This window comes from Crotalus tigris, unplaced genomic scaffold (assembly GCF_016545835.1).
Source record: "Crotalus tigris isolate CLP2741 ecotype Arizona unplaced genomic scaffold, ASM1654583v1 scf7180000024419.1143555, whole genome shotgun sequence".
NCBI classification, from domain to species: Eukaryota; Metazoa; Chordata; class Lepidosauria; order Squamata; family Viperidae; genus Crotalus; species Crotalus tigris.
Window position 1 is genome coordinate 520,223 of NW_024100585.1, and position 14,830 is coordinate 535,052.

Genomic DNA, 14,830 nt, shown 5'->3' on the forward strand with positions numbered 1-14,830 from the left:
GAGACAATTTCAAATAAATTGTTTAATATAACTGAATAGGTTGTGTTTTAATGTTTCCATAAAACACCACAAGATTGGATGTAGTATAGAATTATTATATTTAACTTAATATATATATGTGTGTGTGTTGAATTTACAATTACTTTAATTTAGCAAATATTAAATAGTATGATCCCAATGTCAAGTAATGCTTGCTACTGGCATAGTTTGATTTCATAAATCAGTATTTGTTCTGTGTTTTTGTAAGTTGGTATCCTTGAGTGAAAAGTTCTGCTTGTTAACATCCCAATTTTTCTTCATTCCATACTCATCTACTCAAGCCTCTAAAGTACCTACTTACCCATTCAAAGGCTTAGGCATCCATAGGAGGAGGGGTCAAACAATGACATGTGTATCACAATGCAAACTATTGTTTATGTATTTGTATGTGACATCATAATGCAAGAATAAAATAGTAGAGCTCTTCTTTTCATGCACATGTCATTGTTTCTGTGTCACCATACTTTGCTTCCGGATGTCTCCAGAATGCCCCAAACAACTTTCTTATGTGTCCTTCCTCCCTAAAACATATTGGGGTAAACCACAATTAGTTCTTCATCTATTCAGTAAAAGAGTCAGGCATATAATAGCTTCAGAAGGGTTTCTGGTGTGGTCGGTAGGTAGAATTTGGAAGAAATTTTCACAATGGAAATAAGACAGAGTAAATAACTAAAGTAAACAACTAAGTATGAAGGACAAGTGAATACCTTTATCATTTTCTTAAATACCAATCAGTGCTTTGCCAAAGGACAATGGAGTAAATCCAAGAAAATTAACTTTAGTTCTGGAAATTCAGGGATAAAGAGTTTTGGCAGTCAAGCAAGAGAAATCTTCATAGGCTAAATTGCAGGGCTCAACCCCCCCTCCCCCATTCCCACTGCTTATCATTTTTTTTTCTGCTCCAAGCAAATCAAAGACATACGACCAGAATTTTAAAATGGTAAAAACTAAAAACACAAAGAGTATAACTTTGGAAGAAGATTTACAAGTATATAAGGACCCAAGTTCTAAGTTTCAAATTCATCTAATTTAATCAGAAGTTTGGCACATCTGTAAAGTTTCCAACTCTATCGTATCATTCTTCTATAAGCATTTTATATGGCTGCCCAACTTGAACAGTGCAACTCTGGATGGCTTGCAACCAAAAAAATCCCTCAAAATCAGCAATCTGGCCTATATTTATACTCCCACCCAATGCCTAGAATAAATAGCTAAGTTTTTAAAGCCTTTTTGAAGGCCAGATATGAAAAGGTTGGAGGGAGATTATTTCAAAGGCCAGTGGCCACTAAAGAAAAGGCAAGTTTCCCAGGTCCCATCCCTCTTTCTAGGAAACAATTTTCTTATGTCAAATCATGCTCATCTACCTATAGTTTTCCATATCATAACATTTGAAAAAATTAAGTGAGGGAACCAAAATAATTGTCCCTTATATCATGGTATTAAATATAAAAATTTTTGAGAAGGAAATGGAGCTTTTTCTAGCCGCTCTGAACCCTACCATCTGGAAATATCTCTGCTAAGCTTCTACTATTGCTGTTCTGGAATTTCAAGTAAAATATGTTTTTCATTTTCTAAGCAGCACTTTTTTTATTTGAAACATAGTAGGTGATTAAATCAGTCATTTTATTTAAAAAATATTAAGGAAGAAGAAGGAATTTGGATTGAAATGATTGCTTTGTTAAAATTTGCATTTCATATTGCATATGAATAGTCATTTTGATAACTGATTCAGACTACAATTAAGTATTTATGCAGATTCAACCCACTGAACACTATCCAAGTATTTTAACTTCTCCATTTCTATGCTGGAAAGACTGAGCTTCTAGCCATTTGTATGTAGGTCAGCAGTGACAATTATCATTCTCAGGAAGAAAATAGATGTGGTTGAATATTTTCTTTGAATATTTTTAGTTACATGAACATAATTTATTTTGATGATTAAACATGATCAAGAGGCTAATTGTGTTATTTTTCTACTATAGTAGAAAAATATAGTACTATAAAAAGGCAGGTAAAAGAAATCATCACTTAGCAGTAACACTCATGCTTTCCAAGATTTAATACATGAGCCAGGGTTTTCTAATGAAGATTTACAATTATTTTACTTTAAATATTTATACCCTACTTCTCCTCAGTATCATCTTCTCGAATCATCTTGAACTGTGGGATGGATGCAGTGGTGGGATTCAAATATGTGAACTAGTTTCCTGTGTGGATGCTGCTTCCGAAAGTCCATTCTGGGCCTGGGCAACAAAAAATTAGCTACCGGTTCTGCCGAACTGGTACAAATTGGCTGAATCCCACCACTGGATGGGTGGCATATTCAATCAATCAATCAATCAATCATAGGATTTCTGGTGAGGAAAATGGTGGTTTAGATGTCACTGCTATTCTTGGAGATAATGATAATCTTTTTTTGTTCCATACACAGTAGAGGGACATTCTTTCTTCCTTTGGATTGAAGGAGGAGAACAGAAATCGTCCTGGATTGTCACTCCTTGCCAGTAAATAACTGAAATGGAGGTTTTCTTGACTGGCTTGTGGATTGTTACCCCACAATTTGATTGAACTTCAGATTGTTGTTGTTGTTAATTGCGAAGTCGTGTCCGACCCATCGTGACCCCATGGACAACGTTCCTCCAGGTCTTCCTGTCCTCTACCATCTTCTGGAGTCCATTTAAATTCACACCTACTGCTTCAGTGACTCCATCCAGCCATCTCATTCTCTGTCGTCCCCTTCTTCTATTGCCCTCAATCTTTCCCAGCATTAGGCTCTTCTCCAGTGATCCTTCCTTCTCATTAGGTGGCCAAAGTATTTGAGTTTCAACTTCAGGATCTGGCCTTCTAAAGAGCAGTCGGGGTTGATCTCTTCTAGGACTGACCGGTTTGAACGCCTTGCAGTCCAAGGGACTCGCAGGAGTCTTCTCCAGCACCATAGTTCAAAGGCCTCAATTCTTTGGCGCTCAGCCTTTCTTATGGTCCAACTTTCACAGCCATACATTGCAACTGGGAAAACCATGGCCTGGACTATACGCACTTTTGTTGGCAGGGTGATGTCTCTGCTTTTTAGTATGCTGTCTAGATTTGCCATAGCTTTCCTCCCCAGGAGCAAGCGTCTTTTAATTTCTTGGCTGCAGTCCCCATCTGAGGTGATCTTTGAGCCCAGAAAAATAAAATCTGTCACTACCTCCATTTCTTCCCCATCTATTTGCCAGGAATTGAGAGGGCCGGATGCCATGATTTTGGTTTTCTTAATGTTGAGTTTCAAGCCAACTTTTGCACTCTCCTTCTTCACCCGCATCAAGAGGCTCTTTAGTTCCTCTTCACTTTCTGCCATTAGAGTGGTATCATCTGCATATCTTAGGTTGTTGATATTTCTCCCGGCAATCTTAATTCCAACTTTTGATTCATCTAGCCCTGCCTTTCTCATGATGTGCTCTGCATATAAGTTAAATAGGCAGGGCGACAGTATACAGCCTTGCCGGACTCCTTTTCCAATTTTGAACCAATCAGTGGTTCCGTGTCGGTTCTCACTGTTGCTTCTTGACCCGCATATAGGTTTCTCAAGAGACAAATGAGATGGTCTGGTACTCCCATCTCTTTAAGAACTTGCCACAATTTGTTGTGATCCACACAATCAAAGGCTTTTGCATAGTCAATGAAGCAGAAGTAGATGTTTTTCTGGAACTCCCTAGCTTTCTCCATGATCCAGCGTATGTTGGCAATTTGATCTCTGGTTCCTCTGCCTCTTCGAAATCCTGCCTGTACTTCTGGTAGTTCTCGATCCACATACTGCTGGAGTCTAGCTTGTAGGATTTTAAGCATAACTTTACTAGCATGTGAAATGAGTGCAATGGTGCGATAGTTTGAACATTCTTTGGCATTGCCTTTCTTTGGAATTGGAATGTAAACTGACCTTTTCCAATCCTGTGGCCACTGTTGAGTTTTCCAAATTTGCTGGCAAATTGAGTGTAGCACTTTTACTGCATCGTCTTTTAAGATTTTGAATAGCTCAGCTGGAATACTGTCACCTCCACTAGCTTTGTTGTTGCTCAGATTTTCTAAGGCCCATTTCACTTCACATTCTAGGATGTCTGGTTCGAGGTCAGTGACCATCTCATTGTGGTTATCTGGGATGTTAAGCTCATTCTTGTATAGTTCTTCTGTGTAGTTTTGCCATCTCTTCTTAATCTCTTCTGCCTCTGTTAGGTCTCTGCCATTTTGGTCCTTTATCATGCCCATCTTTGCATGAAACGTTCCCTTCATATCTCCAATTTTCTTGAAGAGATCTCTGGTCCTCCCTATTCTGTTGTTTTCTTCTATTTCTTTGCACTGTTCATTTAAGAAGGCATTCTTATCTCTTCTAGCTACTCTCTGGAATTCTGCATTCAATTGGGTGTATCTTTCTCTTTCTCCTTTGCCTTTCACTTCCCTTCTTTCCTCAGCTATTTGCAAAGCTTCCTCAGACAGCCATTTTGCTTTCTTGCATTTCTTTTTCTTTGGGATGGTTTTAGTTGCTACCTCTTGTACAATGTTGCGAACTTCCATCCATAGTTCTTCAGGCACTCTGTCTATCAGATCCAGTTCCTTAAATCTATCTGTCACCTCTACTGTATATTCAACAGGAATATGATTTAGTTCATACCTGAGTGGCCTAGTGCTTTTCCCTACTTTTTTCAATTTAAGCCTAAATTTTGCAACAAGAAGCTCATGATCTGAGCCACAGTCAGCTCCTGGTCTTGTTTTTACTGACTGTATAGAGCTTCTCCATCTTTGGCTGCAGAGCACATAGTCAATCTGATTTCTATGTTGACCATCTGGTGATGTCCATGTGTAGAGCCGTCTCTTGGGTTGTTGGAAAAGAGTGTTTGTTATGACCATCGTATTCTCTTGACAAAATTCTATTAGCCTGTGCCCTGCTTCATTTTGTACTCCAAGGCCAAACTTGCCTGTTATTCCGGTTATCTTTTGGCTTCCTACCTTAGCATTCCAATCCCCCATGATAATAAGGACATCATTTACTTCAGATAAAGAAATTAAATGTAATCAAGGCAAATTACCAAAGTCTTTTTTAAAAAATATGATGGGCAATCTGTTCTTGGTGAAGTATGGTCAGTCTAGAGAATATACTTATTTTTCAGAAAGACCTAAGACTTTTTCTGGTCACAACCCCTGTCAGTTTGTTATTTAAGAGAAAATCCACAACTTTTAGATGGAGACTAAATTAAGTGTTATTACAGAAATATTTGGTGGTGGATGACTGCAGGAATTCTGGGAGTTGAAGTCCACAAGTCTTAAAGTTGCCAAGTTTGAAGACTCCTGTCAAAGAGCCTAGATTCTACCAAGATAGAAAGAAAACACATTTTCCCCCAAGAAGCACTACGTATTATTATAATTTGTATTTGATATTATATTTATTGATTACAGTAAGCTTATAACATTTGCAATAATACTTTTGACAATAATTTTTATTTCACTAACATTAAAATACAAAGGGATAATTTTATGAAAAATGCCACGATTACTCTTATTTCTCAGTGAGAAGCCTATGGTTTCATTTCCTGATTAGAATCTCAGGAACAAATAAATTAAATTCTCCATTTTGTCATAGCCAGAATGAATATGCCTGCCTATCTCAGTGTATACATCTACAGATATCTTTCTTCTTCTTCTTTGTTGTTTCCCTAGCCTCTATAGACTTGAGGAGCTAGGTCTCACAAAGACTGCTTCGTCATTTCACCCATGATACACTTGTCACTAGATGCAAATAGTTGACGTAGACCAACCCCTTGTAAAAAAAAAAAGGATTTACAGTACAGAATGCAATAGCAGCAATCTTGTAAACTCAGCGCATCCTATAATAAATTTTAACATTACTGAACAGTTTTTGAAATTTCTCTCAATATTTAACCTCCATCTAATTCTCTGGACTCTTCATTCTCTTCTATAGAAAATAAACTGTTCAATGGCATTCATGGAAGGAAGCAGGAGGGATGAAAGCAGTATTATATTGCATTATACTGCCCCTTTCCTACAGATACCCCCAGAAGAAACAGATGCTGCAGGTGTCACAGAACCAGCTTCATCCCTGCATCCATCATGTCTTTTCTTAATCTTTCCCCTTCACTCCTTAGAGATTCCTAAAACTTGCACAATTTCTGGTTGTCCTCTTTTGTTCCAGTTTCTCTATTTACTTTTCTGGTTAAATAGGGGGCTTAAAACTGGACAAGAGGTCCAGTTATAGCTTAACCAGTGCAGAATAAATTATACTGGACACTCACATGCATATACATATCTCTGTTTCTATTAAATTTCTTCCCTGCATTTGCATAAAACATGTTGTTGAAAGAAGCTAACTATAAAATACGGATAAAAAGATTTTTTTTAAAAAAAAAAACTTTAAATAACAAAGTTGTAAGAAAGTAGGGTGTATGATTATTTTTATTTTATTTTTTTAAAAAAGCCACATCCAGATGATTAAAACCTGTTAAAGCCAAAACTTGTCTGAATAAAAATGTCATTGTCTGCCAATAAAAGATCAAGAGGGATAAATATTCTGGTTTTCTTTGGCAAAGAGTTTCAGAGCCGAGTCACAGAAAATCTTTTTCTCATATTTCCACTAAATATGCTCTAAGAAAGATGGGACTATGCAAAGCTTCTTCTAAGGAACATCCATATGGGAAAGCTCAAATTGGAAAATGTGTTGTTTCAAATAATCTGCTTCTAAATTTTACGGCATTTATAAATTAAAACCAGCACTTTAAACTTAGCTCTGAAACAAGTATCTAGAGAAGCTGTTGCAATAACGGAATGGAATGGAATGGAATGAAATGTTCTACTACTATCTGATGTCGATTGGCCACTTTAAATATATCATGTCACAGATTCTTTTTTTAAATATATTTAATTAGACTAATCCAAACTCAAAAGAGCTACAAAACTACTGGCCTCTGGACAGGAACTTTTCAGTATGTTCCTATAATGGCTGGGGAGATGTTTTATTTTTTATTTTTTAAAAAAACAAGCTATAAGTGTGAAACCTACAAATCTATATGTGAGTGTTTTCTATTGTCTCTATCCTGTATTTTTTCTGTTGCTATTATTGCTACATTATTATTATTACTTTAACCATTACTATACTCTATTATACTACACTCTATAGTATTACTAGCACTATTTTCTGCTTACAAATCCTGTTCCATCTGAGTTTTTCTCTCTGGGAATTTTTGTTTTTTCTTCTCTGTTAATGGTGTGGAATCAAACACAGAATCTAAAAGCCAATAATCAAGAGTCACTTCAGTATTTATTTATTTAACAATGTGGATTGGAAGAACTTCCTCCAGAAAACAATGGGAGGGACCCCTACAGACAAAAGGATGCCTTCATATTTTTATATTTCAGAAAAAGAGGAGAAAACGATTCAGTCATAAATATGCATAGGTAATAATGATGTAAGTCATAATTAGTAAACCTGAAGTTATTTTTCCACCCTTTTACTGTTACCGTCTTCAAGAAAGAGTAATTTCTTAACAGAAACATAGTAGATATGTTGCCATAAAAAAAAATTGATAAGCTTACTGACATCTAAGCATTTCAATATTGCCTCAAGTGGTGCACATTCCTTCTATGTTTATATTTTGCTAACATGCTTCTACTCCTCTAAGAATTTGTTTTCCTCACAATGGCCATCATGCACCTTTCCATGTTGTATTGTGCTTTGCTTTGCCTCTTGTTGAAAGAAAAATCTTCATCAGGATCCAATCCAAGCCAGGAACAAACAAAATGGAGACTGCTTTAGGAAAGAAGGTTTTTGTTTATTGAGTTGCCAGAAACTTCACTGATAGCAGCATGTTTCTGGGTGGCTGACCACATGGTTCTGGGAGTGGTGGGGTTTTATACCTTCCTGGGCTTTTGTATTTGGAGTTGTTCCTGTTCCTCTGGCATGAACTTTGACCTGAGCTTTTGATTATGTCCTTTTGGTTATTCTGATGCTGGTGGGTTAATCCTATTATGTCCTAAAGGTCATGTCCTACTTCCCTGTGGTTGTGGCTGCTGGCTATGTCCTGTGTTGGATTTTTTTGGGTGAGGGGTTGCTGGTTCTAATTCTATCACTCTGCTATTGTTAGCTATCAAATCTTGCTCCAAAGGATTTCAAAGATCCTGTCTTGAATGGGCCTGCTTTTCTGCTTTAAGATCCTTTGGGGAAATATAATATTCTGCCTTTTTAAAATCCCCCCAAATATTTTCTTCTCTGGGTGTGGTGCTGCCTTCCCATACTCTATACTTCTTTTCCTCTAGACTATTCACTCCTTTTGAATGAAAAATACTTTTATTTGCATGCTTTACTTTGTTTGATGGTGGCTGCAGAGCTTATACGTCATGTGCCTTTTTCCATACCTGTTTCAAAGTTACAGCTTTTTTGATATCTTCCACACTGAGGCTGAGGAGAAGGCTCAAATAGGAGGGGAAGAAGGCAGCACAGATACCCAGCACAGATATTTTTCTAAGCAGCTTACTCTTCCACATGTCCTACCTGAAAATATCATAGAGATTCATTTGAAATATAATCAGATTGTGTGTCATGATTACCAGCTGTGACATCTCCTGGAATCGGCAGTTGGTGAATTAGCCTTATCTCTGCAAACACATCCCCAACAATCTACAATTTGGACATCCATATTCATGCTGAATCTATGAGTTAATTCAAGTGACAAATCTAAATCTCCAAGGAAAATCAAATCTCATCTACAACAAGCCGAATCCTCATTCCCTGATTGCTTTCAATTAAACAGGTGTATGTCTGGGTTAACCTTAGTTTGTATGCTAGTTTGTGTGTAATACCAATATTATACATAATTCTTGAATATAAAGAGTTTTCTTGGATTTATGTGAAAAGAAGAGAACACAATGAATCTCCAGATTTGGATAATCTCTTTTGAGGAGTGCCCTAAACCAACCTCTGTAACATTAAGCAGACATCTATGGAGATTCTCAGTCATCCAGTCATTCAGCTCAAGAAGCTTCTTGGATGAGAAGTGAAACATCTTCAAAGAAAAACAAGGAAGTCCAGTTGCCTTATGAAAAAGCAGCTTTGGGATTAAGCAGAAGTCTTTCACCATCACCTATGGAAATTGCCATTTTCAGGAATAATGAAACAACCATATCTTCAAGTCCCATTGGAGCTGTGGTCATGGAGATTACCTTAGCTGATGATTTCAAAAGCCATGAAAAGGTGCAGCTGAGTAATATGGAGCCAGGCTTCCTTTTTATGTTCTAGCACGAACATCCACAAAGTAGGTACTGTTTTATAACTAGGCCTGAAAATATAGCAGTCAATACTGATAGTTGTCTAATTCAGAAAATCCTGGACCTGAAGGTAAAAAAAAGTAAAGGAGTCCCTGCAGATTTTACTCTGCTAGTTGCTGCCAACAGGGGGCAGTGCTCATCTCCATTTCAAGGCCATTGAGCCAGCACTATCTGAAGGCATTGCATGGTCATGTGGCCAGCATAACATCATGGATTGCTGTTACCTTCCCAAAAAAGTGGCACCTATTTATCTACTTTCATGTGTATGCTTTCGAGCTGCTAGGTTGGCAGGAGCTGGGGTGAGGACAGGAGCTCACCCCGTCACGTGGAACTCGGTCTCAAATCTGGGCTTCCAGCTTTCCAGTGGACAAACCCAGCGTCTTAACCACTGAACCACCATGCCACCCCTTCTGGAACTGAAATCCCACCATAAAAGTCCAGCATTTTCCAAATAATTGAATATTGGAGATTGGCTGGAAATAATCATCTACAGAGAGATTTAGGTAGAATTCATACATTCTTTTCCAGTATTATGATGGTAAAGACAGTAGCATTCACTACTGTCTTTACAACTTAGCCAGTTCTCCCTTTTTCTTTTGGCTATTTCTATAATTAAGGAACTACAAGAATCAAGCATATGTTTAACAAGTTTCATCTCTCATTGGATGCTGTTTATAGGCAATTCAGGTGACAAGGTATTCATTGTAACTAGAAAATAGTCTAACATTAAAACAACTGGACCTATATCAATTATCATTAGCACTGAAAAAAGCCAATTAAATGTAGCCTAAACTGATTGTAATACGCAATTGAAAGGTCAGTGTTTTCTCATGGGTAAGCATATAATGCAGGATTTAATCAGAGAACTCCCATTGTGGACACTGAGGTTTCTGTAATGCACAAATACTGTTAAGGTGATAAGAGAATAAGAGTAAGTTTGCAGTCCAAAAGCAAGAAAGGAAAAGCGATCATGATCATGGTAGTGATGATATTAATCTGTGCCTTTGTTTCTGACAGTTTTTCAAAAATCTATAACTTTTTGCCTATCATACTCTTTCTCAGCCCAACCCACTTCATAGGATTGTTGTGGGGAAAAAAGGAGGAGGAAGGAAGGTTAAATATGCTCACTGCCTTGAGATATTTATAAAAAAAATAAGATGGAATATAAATTAAATAAACAATATTCCACCACAATTTTTGACAATTATAATATTCCATCTGATTTCCACTTCACATCATAGCATTTCAATTTAAGTGACTGAAATAAAGCTACATAAATGTGTCAAAATTATTTCCAAACTCCAGTTTTAACATATTTTCCATCAGCCTGTATTCACATAAAGAACGTAAAATTCAATCCAAGAATATATCACAAGAGCCGAGGAAGAGGGCAAAGAATTTCAGGAAGTCTCCTTGGGAGGTAATTAATTACTAGAATTTTAGTAATATACTTGATGAAACAGCAAGAGAATCTCAAGAGCAATTATCAGCACTTATCACATGGGCTTGACATTATGTAGGCACAGAACCAGTTTATAGTATTTATGGGGAAAAAACACTTTATAAATGTTGACAGGACATGATTAGCAATTTTTAAAGAAAAAAATTAGGGAATTAGTTAAGGTCAAAGAATTTTTTGTTCCCTTTACTACTGTAGCAGCCTTATTAGAAACAGGAGTATAACTGGAATATCTTTCAAGCCTAACTGGAGCCTTGATAAATAATAACATATGATGACCTCAGTAAAGACTTCTGTAAAATAAAGATTTGATACATTGTTTGTAACATAAGGAAAGTCATCCAGTAGTCAAAGCTTTATTCCTATAAGCCTTGCATACTCAAGCAGGATGTCAAGTAACTTAACAGCTGTGAATGGCAGTGATATGAAAATCAAACCAAAGCTACTTCATAATGCACATACATCACACACACACACACACACACACACACACACACACACACACACACACACAGGCTCTAACAAACTGCAATAGTTCTAACTCTGTGTTCGCTCATTTGGGTTATTTAATCCCACAAAACAGAATTCAAGGCTGAGGAAGCTGATTATTATAAACCAGAGGTAGGCAACCCAAAACACTCAAAGAGCCACTTGGACCTGTTTCCCATCGAAAACAAAACACTGGGAGCTGCAAAACCTTTTTGATAACTAAAATGAAGATAACACTGCATATATCCTTTTTTACCTTTAAAATGTGTGTGTGTGTGTGTGTGTGTGTGTGTGTGTGTGTGTGTGTGTGTGATAAAGGTAAAAAAGGATATATGCAGTGTTATCTTCATTTTAGATGTCAAAAGGGTCTCTCTCTCTCTGTCTCTCTGTCCCTCCCTCCCTCTCTCTCTCTCCTTCTCTCTCTTTCTGCCCTTGATCTGCCAGTCCTCTTCCCCCACTCTTTCTTTCTCTCTCTCTCTTTCCTCTCTCTCTCTCCCTCCCTCTTTCTCTTTCTCTCTCTTTCTTCCCCCCCCCTCTCTCTCCAATCTTCTGTTCACCTGGCAAGCTGGCTTCAAGCTGTTCTCCAATAAGCTTAGAGGTAGGCAACCTCGGCTCTTTTATGACTCATGGACTTCAACTCCCAAAATTCCTGAGTCAGCATAGCTGGACTAGCTAGCTCTCTCCTGCCCTTCCTGCTTCCTCCTTCCTGCAGAAACGCAGCAAAGGGAGGAGCCCCGCCCAAAAAGCTTTTCAACTTGTCAGAGAACACCGTGAGTCCACTCTTTTATACACACACACACACACACAAACATACACAGACACACAGAGAGAGACAGAGAGAGAAGCAGGGAAGCACAAGTGGCTCTCTCTTGTCTCTGTCTCTCTCTGCAAGTGGCAGAGGAGGCTGGGAGCCACAGGGGAAGGCTCAAAGAGCCGCCTGCGGCTCTGGAGCCGCAGGTTGCCGACCTGTGCTATAAACCATATAGTAACACCTAATAGATTTTGACTTCTTGAAAAACTAACCAAGGTCAACACTGGTTAGTATAGGTAGTCCTTGACTTACAACAATTCATTTAGTGACCATTCAAAGTTACATCACTGAAAAAAGTGACTTATGACCATTTTTCACACTTATGACTGTTGCAGTGTCCTCATGGTCATGTGATCAAAATTCGGATGCTTGGCATCTGGTTCATATTTACAGTTACAGTGTCCCAGGATCATGTGATCACACTTTGTGACCTTCTGACAAGCAAAATCAATGGGGAAGCCAGATTCACTTTACAACCCTATTGCTAACTTAACAATTGCAGAGATTCACTTTACAACTGTGGCAAGAAAGATTGTTAAATAGGGCAAAATTCACTCAACAACGGTCTCACTTAGCAACAGAAATTTTGGGCCCAATTGTGGTTACCTGTACTCAGGTGGGAATTCCCCATAAAGATGCAGAGTTGTAAGCTAGAAGTCAAAAGCCTCCCCAGAATTAGGCAAACATACCTTACGTGGGCAATTTACAGAATCAAACTTGATTTGAAACAAAACAAAACTATTTTACTAGCTGTGGACTGGACTTTCCTGTCTGACCCATCATTTTATCTGTGGGTGCATATGTGACAATAAGGTTTCCATCCTGCAGAAATTTTCACGTCGACCTGTAGGCATTGTCATTAACACTGTGTCTGTTCATTTGTCGTGATTTTTCAGGGAATATTATGACTATATGTATCATTCATAAAATCTTTCTATCGACTCCATTTTGTGTTTTCCCTTCTCCCATCTTGAGCTGAGTCTATATGGGCTACATTTCACCAATATCAAATAACATTTATCTCCTTCTCCACAATAACTAGAGAGTTATTCTGCTTAAATGTAGCACACCTGTTTTCACCTCCCAAAACTTCTGGAGTATGACTGTAAAACTGCAAAATGAAGACAAACATTCAGCAGGGATTAGAACAGGTTTATTTTCACACTGACCAAAGCCATTTTCTCCCATAAAAGAAAAAGAAGGAAAAAAACCGACTGGGCCTGTGAAATTATAAGTTACATTATCTGTATAAAGGGTGTGTCCCTCCAAAGAAAAACAAAGAAAATTATAAGCCTTGACCAGCACTCCAATTTATAGAAGTTTAAGTCTAGACTGATTCTAGATGTGAGTGTCCAGGTTCTTTATTTATAGTTTCTCCAATACAGGAGAAACGTTAATAAATGTGTTTTTTTTTCTTTTTGGATTTCATCAAATGGCCAATCATTTTAAATAATGACTTCAAAATCCATATATCAAAGAGCAAGAGTTATAAGAAGAAAGAAATTGTCATATTTTGGAACAGAGGGTTCCTAAAAATGCATCAAATATTTTTACTAAGTACAAGTTCTTCCATGGAATTTAGTCTGGGACACTGTCCAGTTAAACACTTTATTCCCCATCTGCTCCACAGAAAGCTCCCAAAACCAGCCACTGGATTGCTTAACATGATTTTCCTTTCATCTCAAAGACTGTCTTCATATACGTGACTTCCCAATAAAGTTATGATGACAAGTGTTATTAAATTCACAGCCAGAAGCAAAACTTTATATGAATGATCTACTGGGACAAGGGCAAATATATATTGCCACGGTAATGACTCCCCCCACCCCTCCTCAAAAAAAAGCAAAAAGGACATAATTCTTAGTTTATTCAGTAGTTCTACTTTGCAAAAATCATTTTATTTGCTAGGCTTCATCGCCCTCTCCTGGTCTTAGATTGTATTTTTATATTTTAACGACAATAAAATTTGTGCACCAAAGGAGAATGGGTTCAGATTCAAAATTATTTAACAAAATGTTCCGTGAAATATGAGTTAGCTTTTCCTAAGAGTTCTTCTATGAAACTGACCTACATTCACAAAAAAGCAAAAGCTTCTGCATTGGCCATAAGAAAGATATTTATCACAATAATACAATACCTTTATAAAGTAGGATTCCAGATTGGAAGGAGATCTGACTCACATTCAGATTAATACTCCTAGAACTCCCCTTTAGACTTTGCAATTCAACTAAGATAAATTGTGGCTTTGTGAGAGTGAAAAATAGGCAAGGGATGATAGTATAAGCACCCTGTTCCTGATCCTAATCTCACTTTGAACATTCATGAATTCAGGTAATTACCTGAACAGGACTTACCAGAGAATAGAGAAAGGCTATCCTTGACAGTATTCAAATTCTGATGTGTGTACAAGATGTCTAGGTATCTTATTATCTGGGACAGTGAATGTTTTGGCAAGGAGGTGGAGTTATGGGGTAATTCTGTTGTTCCATAAATTTCTCCTATTGAAATTCATCTTTGGACAGCTTTGTCCATGATTGTGCAAGACCTGTGACTTCATCATACTTCTATGTACCAATTGTCCTTCTTTTGAATTTGGCCAGCTGTTCCTAACCTCTTGGAGATGCCTTTCTCCAGAGTCAGTTCATATCATACAAAACGAATAGAACTTTGATAACAGAATGTTAAAAAAGTTGTCCTTGGAGACTCTGATGGACCTACTGAAAAAA

The 14,830-nt window shown here is 37.5% G+C and overlaps 1 protein-coding gene across 4 annotated transcripts in view; it reads right to left on the bottom strand.

Annotated features, from left to right (window-relative positions):
* LOX (lysyl oxidase) overlaps positions 1–14,830 on the bottom strand; it is a 59,058-nt gene that overhangs the window by 21,764 nt on the left and 22,464 nt on the right. The window contains exon 1 of one of the 4 annotated variants that reach the window (XM_039329834.1): positions 8,437–8,672. The exons of the other annotated variants lie outside the window; for them this stretch is intronic. The gene's annotated coding sequence lies outside the window, so the exon portion shown is untranslated. Of the gene's footprint in view, positions 1–8,436; positions 8,673–14,830 lie in introns of those variants that run through there. 4 annotated transcript variants of the gene reach the window in all.